This window comes from Loxodonta africana, unplaced genomic scaffold (genome assembly GCF_030014295.1).
Source record: "Loxodonta africana isolate mLoxAfr1 unplaced genomic scaffold, mLoxAfr1.hap2 scaffold_302, whole genome shotgun sequence".
Classification (NCBI taxonomy): domain Eukaryota; kingdom Metazoa; phylum Chordata; class Mammalia; order Proboscidea; family Elephantidae; genus Loxodonta; species Loxodonta africana.
In genome coordinates this window covers 132,575-146,161 of record NW_026975022.1, presented here as the reverse complement: position 1 = coordinate 146,161, position 13,587 = coordinate 132,575, and the positions used below count along the sequence as shown (strand labels likewise).

The 13,587-nt window shown below is 40.7% G+C and overlaps 1 long non-coding RNA gene across 1 annotated transcript in view; it reads left to right on the top strand.

Annotated features, from left to right (window-relative positions):
- The window catches only part of LOC135229455 (uncharacterized), a 43,618-nt gene that overhangs the window by 10,404 nt on the left and 19,627 nt on the right, over positions 1-13,587 (top strand). Inside the window, exon 2 of the long non-coding RNA XR_010320160.1 lies at positions 13,176-13,323. This is a non-coding gene — a long non-coding RNA (uncharacterized LOC135229455). The remainder of the gene's footprint in view (positions 1-13,175; positions 13,324-13,587) is intronic.

Sequence of the window (13,587 nt, the reverse complement as noted above, 5' to 3'; positions counted from 1 at the left end):
TGGCGCGTTCTTTCAATGCTAAGCAAGAGTGCCTAAAACTCTGACCTAGCCTTCACTTCCTGCCCCCATGGAGCCCAAAGATCAGCCAGAGGTGCAAGCCTAAAGCTTTGTCAGGATCTTTATGAGCATATCTTCATCCTTAGGCAAGAACATTGCACTTCAGATTCCTCAGTATATATGGTAGCCCTTCAAAGCCCTTAAACCACCAACCATTGTCCTCTCAGCCCTTTTTCCAAGCTTTTGGATGTCTCTGCTGTTTTCTCTGTCCTTCATCCTTTGACCCTGGAGGTAGGACCAATTCTTTTTAGCTTCGTACTTCTGAGTTTCCATCACATTATACATTTTTTCTTGTGTGCTGTTGAGTCAATTCTGACTCATAGTGAATATAGGATGGAGTAGAACTTCTCCAAAGGTTTCTAAGGCTGTAATCTTTATGGAAGGGAACGGTCATATCTTTCTCCTGTGGAGTAGTTGGTGGATCAAATCAAAAGGTTTAACAGCTGAGTGCTTAACCACTGCACTACTGGGGCTCCTTTTGACATCATGAATCATAATAGATTTTTAACACACCCCTCAGAAACATAGAAGTCCATAAATTATCAAGGATACAGAAGATTTAACATGTAAAAAAATACCAAATTGATATATGTGTATGTGTGTGTATTATCTAACCATGAAAGAATATACATTCATCTCATGCACATACATAGTGTGTATAAAAATTAACTGTATACTGTGTTATAAAGCAAGTCTCAACAAATTTCAAGAGTCTGCAATAATATAGAGGATATAAGTACAGCATAATTAAAAAAAAAACCATCTTAGAAAATGAAAATACAAAATCTCCATTTTTTTTTTATGTAAGTACACCATAATTAAAAAAAAAAAAAAACCATCTTAGAAAATGAAAATACAAAATCTCCATGTGCTCGGATATTTTAAAATACTATGAGTCAAAAAAGACATCATAATGAAAATTAGAATACATTTTGAAGTGAACAATTATGAACATAGTGCATATAAAAATTTGTGCAGTACAGACAATATAATATAGGAAACTTATAGCCTTAAAAATATAATTGGAAAGAACAAATCTTGAAAAATAAGTGAGTTAAACATCCATTCAAAATGTTGGGAAAAAACCAGAAACAAACATTCATAGGAATTTTTGTTTCTGTTAATGATTGAATAAATGCAACAGACGATCAACAAAGACTAAAGTTGATTCTTAGAAAATGCTAGTAAAATTGACAAACTTTAGGCAAGATTGATCAAGTGAAAAAGAATGAAGATATAAAAAACGAATATCAGGAATTAGAAAGAAAATGACTACAGATCTTGTACAACATAAAGATAATGTGAGAATGTTATGGACCGTATTAGCCAATAAATTTGCAAATTTAGGTAAAGTAGGCAAACGTATCATACCATGTAAGTTAATAACAACGATTCAAGAAGAAACAGGAAGCAAAAGTAATTCCACAACTGTTAATAGAATTGAATTAGAGCTCAAACTATTCTCAAAAAGAAAACTTCATATCAGATGGCTTTTCCTGCAAATTCTGCCAAATATTCAAGAAATATTTCACAAATTCTTCAATATAAAATGAAATATATACCCAAACTCATTTTATAAAGCTTGTAGAATGAATATTGATACCAAAACCTGACAAGAGAAGCAGAAGATGGGAAAATTACAGGCCAATGTCACTGATGAACATAGATGCAAAATATAAAAATAAATAGGCAAAACAAATCCAGCAATACTCTAAAGAAGAATATATTATGACCAAGTTGGGTCTATCCCAAGAATTCAAGGTTAGTTTAACATTCGAAAATGAATCAGTATAATTTGCCATATGTACAGGAAAAATAAATGTGATTATATTAATAGGTGTAATAAAATAAGTATTTGATAACCTTCAGCATCCACTCATGTTTTTTAAAAGAACGTCTAGCATGCCATGAGACCAGAAGAACCAGAAGGTTCCCGGCTGCTGTCGCTGAACATTTTGATCAAAGAGTCCATAGAAAAGCCCTGATCAAAAGGGGGAAAATGCAGAACAGAATTTCAAATGAACCCTAGACTTTTTGGAGCCACTGAGGGTGAATGAACTCCTGAAACTATTGCCGTGAGATAATCTTTAAACATTACACCAAAAGCATTCCCTTGAATCATCTTAAAACCGAAGTATGAAAAAGAAAAAACCAAACTGTTGCTGTTGATTCCAACTCAGAGACTCTGTAAGACAGAATAGCACTGCCCCATAGAGTTTCCAAGCTGCAGGTGGTGGATTCAAACTGCTCTTCTTTTGCTTGGCTACCGTATCACTTAACCACTGTGCCATGAGGGCTCCAGAACATTAGCTTACTTAACTAATAAAAATGGTCTACCTTGAGCATATGCTCTTTTAAGAACTGTCTACATGGCATCAGATTGACAACAGCTACTGAAAAGATTAGATAGGAACCTTAAGGAGCAGTGGGTTTATGTTAATGACAGAGGAACAACTCAGAAAAGGAGGGTAAGAATGGTTGCACAACTTCAAGAATGTAGCCAGTGTTATTAAATTGTACAGGTAGAAACTGTTGAGTTGGTGTATTTTTTGCTGCATATATTCTCAACCAGAAAAAATACAGGTAATAATTAACAAAAAATGTCAAGGAGAGCTAAATATTTTGAAAATAAGACAGAGTTGCATGTGAGGGAATGAGTGGGGTGAGCTGTTTTAGATTAATAGTAAAGGCTTCTGGGAGCAGGATATTTGAGGAGATAACTGACCTATATCAAAGGAGAGAATAGCTGTATGAAGTTCTGAAGGGAGGGATATTGCCAATAAAGGAAAGAGTTGTTTCTGAGGCCCTTAAATAACCAAGTGTTTTGGCACGTTTGAGGAAGCTCAGGAAAGAAGTCATGGCTAGTGTGGAGTGAACCGAGGGAAGACTGTTAGGAAATGAGGTTAGTATGGTGAGCAAGCCCCGCATCATGAAAGACCATGGGAAGGATTTGGGAATTTTTCCTAATTGCCATGAGAAGCCACTGAAATGATGCTGTTATGTAGATTGTAAGAGGGAAGATCGGTGCATAGAGTCCAGTTTTAACCAAGAGATGATGGTGGATGTAAGGTGGAGGTAGTGAGAAGTGGATAGAGTCAGGATTTATGTTAAGGTAGTGCCAAGAGTCCAGAATATGTCAATGGATTGGATGCAAGATTTGAATAAAGGAGAGAAATCAAGGATGATTTCTAGGTTTTTGTCCTGAACGACCCAGAGGATAGTGAGAACATTTGCTGAGATAAGGAAGACTGGGAGGTAGATAAGACACTTGGACGAAGAATTTTGTTTGAACCACATTAAGTTTGAGATGCCTAGTAGACATTCAAGGGGAGATGTGAGGTCAGCCATTGGTGAAGGAACAGGGCAGAGTATGTAAATGAGGGTATCCTAGGGCGCAGGTGGAATTGACTGCCATGAATTGGCTCAGATAACCTAGACAGTGAGAAGTGATGAGTGACGTTACTTAAACAGGGCATGGAAATCAATGAAAAAGGTGTGGGAATGGCAGGGAAGCTAAGGTAGAGAAGTTTCTCTCTCCCTAAACCTGATTAGCTGGATTTGAAGACATCATAAGTTCCTGTATGAGAAATATCCAGCAAATTACCAGTTGATTTAATAAATTGATAACAAAGTCCACCTTTCAGCCAAAGATTGAAAAGCAAACAAACCAATTGCCATCCAGTGAATTCTAACTCTTAGCAACCCTATAGGACTGAGTAGAACTACCCCATACGGTTTCTAAGGAGCAGCTGATGAATTCAAACTGCAGACCTTTTGGTTAGCAGCTTAGCTCTTACCCACTGGACCACCAGGACTCAGACCAAGAATAACACATGTGAGGAACTTACTCCTTAGTTCAATCAAGTATGTAGAAATTGAAATTTGTAATTTTGGAGATTCCCCTCTTTTTTTTTCGAAATGGGGGGCATTGAGATGGAGGATTTTCCTATGCCCACCATCCTAAGGGATTTAATTAACCCATAGTTGAGACATTGTAAACATTTGAAGAAATTATTACCTTTGAGAAATTTGAGGGTGAGTAGGCATATCACCTGGCACCTCTTAAACTCCTTTTAAAAACCTGACTTGAAGACTCACCTGCCTTTTTGAATAAGTGCCAGCTTGAATAGGCAGGGTTCAGGGAATTGCCAACCAAAGGTATGGTTTCTCCAGAGGCCTCCAAGGGGTGTAAAAGAAGAGCGGAGCCAGACCCCGTGCTTGGGACACACCATTGGTATGAAATATTTGAGTGTGTGTGTGGTGAGGGAGCACTGGGTGTGGGAGAGTGGGGTGGGTGGGTAATAGGGAAATGCCTGGTTTTTTTTAAGAAACAGTTTTTTACTTTTTTTTTTTTTTTGATTACAACGAACAGTTCAGTGGAGACACATTCCTTATGTGCAGGGGCTAGTGGAAGTGCTGATAGCTGAGAATGTAGCCTGCTCCCCAAGTGCCAGTTGGCATTTTGGAGAGAAAACTTGATGTTTGGAGCACTGACTGGCCCTGCCTTTTCTAAATAATTAAGGGTGGTGGGGTGGTGGTAAGAGAAAGAGGATGGTCTATGAACACTGACCCTGGAAAATTAACCCGAGTGTGTGGGTTGTGGATAGCAGGAAAAGAACATCACCCGCAAATGACAGCAGTGCCTTTATTTATTTATTTATGCTTCTTTTTAGTTCTGAGTTGTTTTTAAGCCAGAAATTAATGGGGCCACCATGAATTTTCAGAGAATGAGTTTTACAAAAATCTAAGTGTTTTAAATATTGCAAGGATTTACTTATATATGCTGTATATGAGAAAAGTCCTTCCAGTTATAGGGAGGAGAAAGAAAGTATATTCAGGAATTAAATTTTCACAGTTCTCTGAATTCTTATATTTCTCCTGTTGTCCATTTTTCTTTTTTTGTCCTTCATCCACCCCTTCCACCTTGACCCACTGTCTTCATCATCTAGTGCTGCCGTAACAGAAATACCATGAGTGGATGGCTTTAACCAAGAGAAATTTAATACCTCACATTGAAGTAGGCTAATAGTCCACATTCAAGGCATCAGCTCTAAGGGAAAGCTTTCTCTCTCTTTCGGCTCTGGAAGAAGGTCCTTGTCCTTAGCCTTCCCATGGTCAAGGAGCTTCTCAGGTGCAGGGACCTTGGGTCCAGAGGACATGCTCTGCTCCTGGTGCTGCTTTCTTGATAGTCTGAGGCCCCCAACTCTCTGCTTGCTTCCCTTTCCTTTTATGTCTGGAGAGATAAAAGGTGGTGCAGGCCACACCCCAGGGAAAGGTGACCTGAGTGAGGGTGGTGTTACAATCCCACCCTAATCCTCTTAAAGTAAAATTACAATCACAAAATGGAGGACAACTACACAATAGTGGGAATCATGGCCTAACCAAGTTGAGACACACATTTTTTAGGGTCATAATTCAATCCATGACACCCACCAAACCAAACTTGTCACCATCAGAGTTGATTCCAACTCATAGAGACCCTAGTTGATTCGAACTCATAGAGACCCTATAGCATAGAATAGAACTATTCCATAGAGTTTCCAAGGACTAGTTGGTGGATTCGAACTGCTGACCTTTTGGTTAGCAGCTGAGCTCTTAACCACTATGCCACCAGAGCTCCTCTTGATCCACAGTCCACCCTAATTCACCACTGTGTTAGAAACTAAGGTTTTGCTACTCTGAAATAAGAACCTTTTACTATACTTTTGTGTTAGTGGTTGCTTTTGGTACGTCTTTAAGCACTGAACAGTTACCTCATACCCGTTAAAAACCCATTGCCACTGCGTCTATTCCAACTCATAGTGGCCCTATAGGGCAGAGCAGAACTGTGCCATAGACTTTCCAAGGAGCGCCTTGTGGATTTGAACTGATGACCTTTTGGTTAGCAGCCGTAGCTCTTAAACAGTACACCACCAGCGTGGGAGGGGTTTAATTGATAACATGATGTCTGGGCTCCAAGGGAGATGGAATGGATGTGCAGGAGAAGGGCATGCAGAGTCTGCCTGTATAGTCCCCAGAACTCTGTTCAAGATCATAACACACCTCAGTAATCACTTGAATCTAAACATACAACTTTAACAGTTGATGTAAATGACTTTACACATGAATTTTGGAACTCAACTCTTTCTCAATGGAAGTTCCTTCAACCTAGCCGTTTGTTTGTATTCCCTTAATAATTATGAAAGCTAACAATTATTGTGTTCATTCTGTGTGTAAGGCCTTTTTCTAAGTGCCTTGTGTGTTTTATTTAACCTGCGTAAGAACCTTTTGCGTAAGACCCATTTTAGAAATGGGAAACTGAGGCAGTGAGAGGTAAAGTAACGTGCCCAGATCACCCAGCTGATAAACTGAGTTAGGATTTAAACCCAGGCAGTTTGTTTCAGAATTTGCTTATGTAATCACTGTACATGACAGCAGTGAGCCCTAGTGGCTCTGTGGTTAAAGAACTTGGCTGCTAACTGAAAGGTCAGTGGTTCGAACCCACCAGCCTCTCTGTAGGAGACAGATGTGGCAGTCTGCTTCAGTGAAGACTTAGAGCCTTGGAAACCCTATGCGGCAGTTTTACTCTGTCCTTTGGGGTCACTGAGTTAGAATCGACTTGATGACAGTGGGTTTTGGCACATAATACTAATGTGCAGTGTATTCTGTATGCCGTGTATATGTTCAGAAACTAATTTTCCGAACATTTATGCCATATATAGATTACCAATCCAGTTTCCATTGTGTAGATTTTCACTCATGACGACCCCGTGAGTTTTCAGAGTAGGACTGCCCTCCATGCGGTTTTCAATAGCTGTGACTATTTGGAGGTAGATTGCCAGGCCTTTCTTCCAAGGCAACTCTGAGTGTATTTAAACTGCCAACCTTTCAGTTAGTAGCTGAGCACTTAACTCTTTGTGCCACCTAATACATATATATACTAGGAGGTTTTCCTCCTTATTTGTACTTTAACATTTTTTAGACTCTTACGAATACTTGTTCCTGGCAGTGAACTAGATGCTAAAGAACAGAATAGGCACATGTAACCCTCTCTCACCTTCTCCCTCCCCTCTTCCACAGAGATGAAATGAAAAGGAATTAATGAAGACAGATCACTGGATTAGGGCCCATACTCCGGGCTATAACAGCATGGGGAGTTTCTCCTGTCACTTCAGTTCTTGTTCAGGAATTGGTACCTGCTTTTTGTGAATCACAAAGACCAGTGCTGTATATCAAGCCATTTAGATTTGGGGTATGGAGCAGTGATGTAAAAAAATTAAATTTTATTTTCAGAGATTTTTTCTATTAATTGTTTACATTTATTTTAATTGTGTATTCTAAAACCCCTACAAAAAGGCATGAAATAATTGTTTAAATTTTAATTCATATGGGTCAAAATGTATGTTAAACTACCTATCGTCACCTTCACAGTTGTCGTTATGTTTGAGCCAATTGTTGTGGCCACTTGTTACCAAGTATGACCTGCTTCTCCAGGGACTGATCTCTCCTGACAACATGTCCAAAATATGTGGGATGAAGCCTCGCCATTCTTGCTTCTAAGGAATATTCTGGCTGTACTTCTTTCAAGACAGATTTGTTCATTCTTTTGGCAGTCCGTGGTATATTCAATATTCTTTGCAAACACCGTAATTCAATGCCTTCAATTTTTCTTTGGTCTTCCTTATTCATTGCCCACCTTTCGTGTGCGTATGAGACGACTGAAAGCACCGTGGCTTGAGTCAGGCACACATTAGTTTTCAAGGTGACATCTGTACTTTTGAACACTTTAAGAGGCCTCTGGCAGCAGATTTGCCCAATGCAATGTGTCGTTTGATTTCTTGACTGCTGCTTCCGTGGGTGTTTATTGTGGATCCAAGTAAAAATGAAGCCCTTAATGACGTGAACATTTTCTCCGTTTATCATGATGTTGCTTATTGGTCCAGTTGTTAGGCTGTTAGTCTGTAGTCTTTGATCTTCAGCAGTAAATGCTTTAAGGCCTCTTCACTTTCAGCAAGCAAGATTGTATCATCTGCATATCTCAGGTTATTAATGAGTCTTCCTCCAATTCTGATGCCTTCTTCTTCAGACCAGCTTCTCAGATTATTTGCTCAGCATACAGGTTGAATACATATGGTGAAAGGATACAACGGTGATGCACACCTTTCTTGACTTTAAACCATGCTGTATTCCTTGTTCTGTTTAGATGACTGCCTCTTGTTCTATGTACAGGTTTCTCATAAAAACAGTTAAGTGTCCTGGAAATCTCATTCTTCCCCATGTTATCCATAATTTGTTATGAGCTGGAGTAGGTCTCAGAAATAATGTACCATTTCTTCCAGTTGGTTGTGCATGGCTGCCTACTTCCCTAGGTGGTAGCAGCTAAGGCCTGTCTCAGAAACACTCTCCTCCCCACTTAGCATGAGTTTTCACACTGCTCCATCTTCTTTCCCTTGTGTGTCTCCTGCCCTCCTCAGTGGCTGGGGAAAATGATAGTAGTCCACTGATGAGATTTATTCTTTTATTATACTTTATTTTATTATTTGTTTTTATAACATAGTTCTGTTAAAATCAAGGGTAATAAAAATGTTTGTATGATGGAAGTGGATTATCTCACCCACTGTGTCCATCTAAAGTTTCATGAGAAAACTGTGCCCACAACAGAGGGCTCCCACTCCTCTGGCTCACTGTATTTTCTCCTTGTTTATTTGCTCTTCCCTCTTTCCTGATGGATGCATGGAACCACTGAGCTTCAGGGCTCCACAATTCTGCTTTTCATACCAGTGTTACTGTAATCTTGGGTTCATGGGCTGCCTTGCCACAGATTTACTCATTCTGTTTCTGTTAATTATTTCATTACTTAAAAATCTCTCATGAATTTTTCCAGAAGTACATTCTATTCCTCAAAAACTTGGAAGCAATGGGAAAGTATGCAAAAAAAAAAACAAGAAAACATACGTAATGCATAGAATAAATTATTAACGTTCCGATATGTCTATTTTCTTGCTTATATTGGCATGTATGTGTATTAGAGTCTCTGGTTGATGCAAATGGTTAATATCTTGAGCTGCTGACAGAAAGTTGGAGTTCAGGTCCACCCAGAATTGCTATGAAAGAGAGGTCTGGCAGCCTACTTCCGAAAACTCAGCCATTGGAACCCCTATGGAGTACAGTTCTACTCTGGCACACTGGTGTCATCATGAATCAGAACTGACTCAGTGGCAACTGGTTTTATGTGTGTATTAGCACACACAGTTATGTATATTAACACAGATATTATATCCTGATATTTTCATTCAACATTAGTCTTTTCATGGTAATTTTTTTTGTTTTTTTTTAATGAGGGCATTAAATTACTTTATAATATTCTGTGTGCATGTAGTATATGTTTTTTAGCGATTTGACTATAGTTGCAATAATGTGCATGTTTCTAGTAATCTTTAAGCTATACTTACATCTTTTTAACATACATCTCTGCCATTAAATCTCTTTGTTTAAGTGTTGTTTAACACTCATTACGCCTAAGGGATGGTCTCAGAAGCAACCCTGATCAATTTTTCTCCCTCTTACTCATGAAGCCCCTTAATGTATTTCAAGGTATCAACTACGAAGGATTTTACGTCCTTATCGTTTGTTTATTTTTCATTCAGTCAGTGTATTCCATGGGCCAGAAGTAGTCTATGTTATGCAGATACAGTGGTGAAAGGTACACACTGTCCCTGTCGTCATGAAGGGGACAACCCAGTGCAGGTGGGAGGAGCACTGGGGAAATGCAGCTGAGAGCAAGGACAGACAACCCTCCAGGAACCACACTGGACTTCAGAGAGGCTTGTTGGCTGCTGTTCACCTGGCAGGCTTCTAGATACCCGAGTACCCTTGGGCTTGGTGCCTACTCCTCTCTCTATTGACACCCTCCCTCTAGGATGCCTCAGTGAGTTTACTGCTGTCTATTTGTAGCTAAGGACGTGAGGTTTATACCTCCATCCATTCAAACTCCTCCTGGGTCCAGACTCATATATTCAAATGTCAGCCTAACTCTCTGTAATGACCTCTTTATGCATTATAATGATACATTCCTCATATGGCCATCATGAAAAGCAAACATGAAAGGAAAGCACAGGAGTGCCTGGCACCGGTGTAGGTACTCAATGAACATTAGCTGTTGGTATTATTCTTGACATCTGCGTGTGGGGTGAAGTTTTATTACCTGACATCTCCATGTGGGTATCTAACAGCTGCACCATGTTATCTAGGCTATGAAACAATTCTTGGTTCCAACCACCATTCCGTTCTTATCGATGAATTTCTCAAGGCTTCGGTGATGGGAGTGTGTGTTTTTCCACACAATGGACATGATTAGGAATGGTAGGCCAGGTCCTGCACAATAAATTGCTCCAACATTCCTATGGGTGACCATTGAGACAAGTTTCAGCCACTGAATGTAGCAAAGAATTGGAACTACTCTCAGCTGTTCATGTGACTACTCTCAATCCAGAATATCTGGTAAGTCGACTGTTAGGGATTGAATTGTGTCCCTCCAAAATGTATGTGGAAATCCTAACCCCTGTACCTGTAATTCTGACCTTGTTTGGAAATAAGGGGCCTGCTTTTATTATGTGAATGAGGTCATACCAATGTAGGGCGGGTCCTAAGCCTAACTCTTCTTAGTTATAAAAGGAGCAGAATACACACAGACACAAACGGGTGAAAAGGAAGACAGACAAAGAAGACAGATGCTTCTAGAAGGCCAGGAACACAAATGATTGCTGGCATCTACTAGAAGCTGAGGTAGACAAGGAAGGACCTCCCACTACAGCCATGCCCTGAATTCGAACTACTGCCTGCTAAACTGTGAGAAAATAAATTTCTGTCCTTTAAAAGCCATCCAGTTGTGTTATTTTTTGTTATGGAGGGACTAGGTAACTAACACACATACCCGTGCTTATAAGTTCAGCCCAGTGCAGAACAGTTTTCTTCCCTCCTTGGTCTAGCCCACCTGAACCTGCTCTTTCCCTATCAGTGTCCTTTGCTTTCACCTAAGAGCTATGACAGAGTCCGCTTGATGCTGACGCATTGAAATTTCAATTTATTTTTTATTTATGATTACTATTAATTCCAATATTTTCTACGGTTTTCAATGGAGACAGTCCTATAATCTATGAATAGCAGTTATACTTTTTTTGTATTAGCTTACACTTCCAGTGTTAAATGTTTAATAAAAATAATGATAGAAGCATCCTTATTTTATTGTTTATTAATTTTAAAGAGAATGTCCCACACGTCACCATGAACTATCATGCTAGTTGTAGTTTTCCACGTTCGGGAACTCCTTTTCTGTTCCATGTTTACTCCTAGTCCTTATCTCTCCGTGTGATTGGATTTTATCAACCTGCTTTGCCCCCATCTCTTGAGGTGAGCATATGTCTTCTCTTCTTTCACCTATGCATGTGGTGAATGAAATTACTAAATCTTTAATGTTCACTCAAATTTGTATGCCTACAATAAACCGCCTTGATCATGGCATGTTACGTGGTTTACCCTTTGCTGGATTTCCTTTGCTGGCATCTTGTGTAGGGTTTTGCATCTCAGTTACTGAGTGTGCTTGTCCTCTAACTCTTCTTCTACCTTCTTTCTCTAATTTGTTATCATTTTTAAACTAGCCATAAGGATCAAGTTAGGGGAGTGTCTCATGGTTTTCTAATCTCTGTTGACTATGTACTAGATTAAAATGACTGTTTCTTGCATGTTTGCTGGAACCTGACTGGAAACGATCTAGGTCTGCCATTTTCTTTGTAGGGAGATCTTGAACTACTGACCCATTTTATTTAGTGGTTAAAGGCCTCTTCTGGTGCTAATTTACTTGTAAAAAATTCTGATGCATGTTCTAGATTGCTCGAATCTCATCTTTAAATATTGATTATCAGGGCTTGTAGCCTCATGCAAGCCAATTAATCAATCCCAGATTTCCCCAAAGTCAGGCCCTGCAATGATTCCTGGTACCAAATTCCCTCATCTAAGACTTATTTGCAAAGAAAGAGACAACAGTATGCTATCTACGCAGTTGTGTATCCGCAGCCTTCTTGAGTCCATAACGTGAGGTTACAGTCTTCTAATACTTTTTTTGTAATTGTTCTCTTTCTTATTTTTTTTTCCTTTTTTCACTGCCAATACCGCCCCCCCCCCAGTCTAGTAGTTTTAAAGTTGTGCGTTTCAGGTTCAAGTCTGTAATCCAGCTGGGATTCTGTGTGTGCTGCATGTGTGCATCAAAAGAACACGCTTCTAGAAGCAGAAAGCAGGCAGTGGGACTGTTGGGTGGTTGGCGGGGCGGGGGGAGGGGAGCTGCTGCCCAGAGAGGGCGTCCGAGGGAGGCAGGAGATGCCGGGCTGCCCACTGCAAGCCTGCAGACTCCAAGGGGGAGGAACCTGCGTGCGCCATGAGCCTTTTGAGACAGGCCCTAGCCCGCCCAGCCGGGTGCTAACCTCGCACCCGCCAGGCTTGCGGGTTCCCCCAGGACTAGGGGAAGCCTGAGGCCAAGGAGGGCAAGACCTAGGGTCTGGACCTGGGAACTGGTTCTGCCACGTGTGATCGCAGCACTTATGCTGGGAAGGGGGGCAGGAAGCATATCGCAACGTGCGTCCGGACGATGACCCAGAAGGGCAGGAGTTGTGGTCACCCACGGACTCTGCGTCTGCATATGGACGCCCCCCCAGGGTGCAATTCCAGGAGCACAAGGCAAAGCCACAGAGGCCACAGTGCACCTCGCCGATGCTCCCCAGGGGCATTGCCCCAAATCTGGGAAACAGTCCCTCCTCTGGGCTAGGGACTTTGTTTCCTCCATTGTCATCACTGACTGTGAGCAGACTCTTGTCTAGGCAGACTAATGAGGAGTTATCAAAATGAGCTTAAAAGTCCGGATTTGAGTTAAGGATCATAAATTAACACAGAGAAATACGACTTTAGCAATAAGTGCCTGCTTGAAGCCCAAGTTGCCTGAAAACACGGAATTTCAGTCTTTCAGCTCCTCTGCTAATCTAGGGACTAAGAACTGGATCTCACTGGAGCTCAAAGATGTGGGGCACTGGAAATACTCCTGGGTCTGTCTGCTCATGGCTGATTGCCTGATTCCCAGTTTTATTATACAGCTTAAATACAGACCAGAAGAGGAGTTTGGGGCTTGACACCTGACATCTTAACACCAGTTCCTGTTTCTTGAGGAAGGAAGAGGTAAAATAAATCAGCGTTTACTGTTTCCTTCTCCATCCCCGGAAGTCCTGATGAAGACCCTCTCAGGTAAGGACTGGCAGGGAGTGGCTTGGTTTACTATTCAACTTTGTCCTTCAGTCACTTTGTTTATGTCCGGCATGTAAACTATTGTGCATTGAGAAGCATTCTAATTCTTGTGCAGAAGGACTAGACCTCCTGCAGAATGACTATATTGTGCCTCCCTCGGGCACCCCTGTCTGCGCAGCACCCCCCAACGCCAACTGCCCAACCGCCTCTCTCCTGGCATTCTGCTTCTAGAAGCATGTTCTTTTGATGCAGAGATGCAGCACA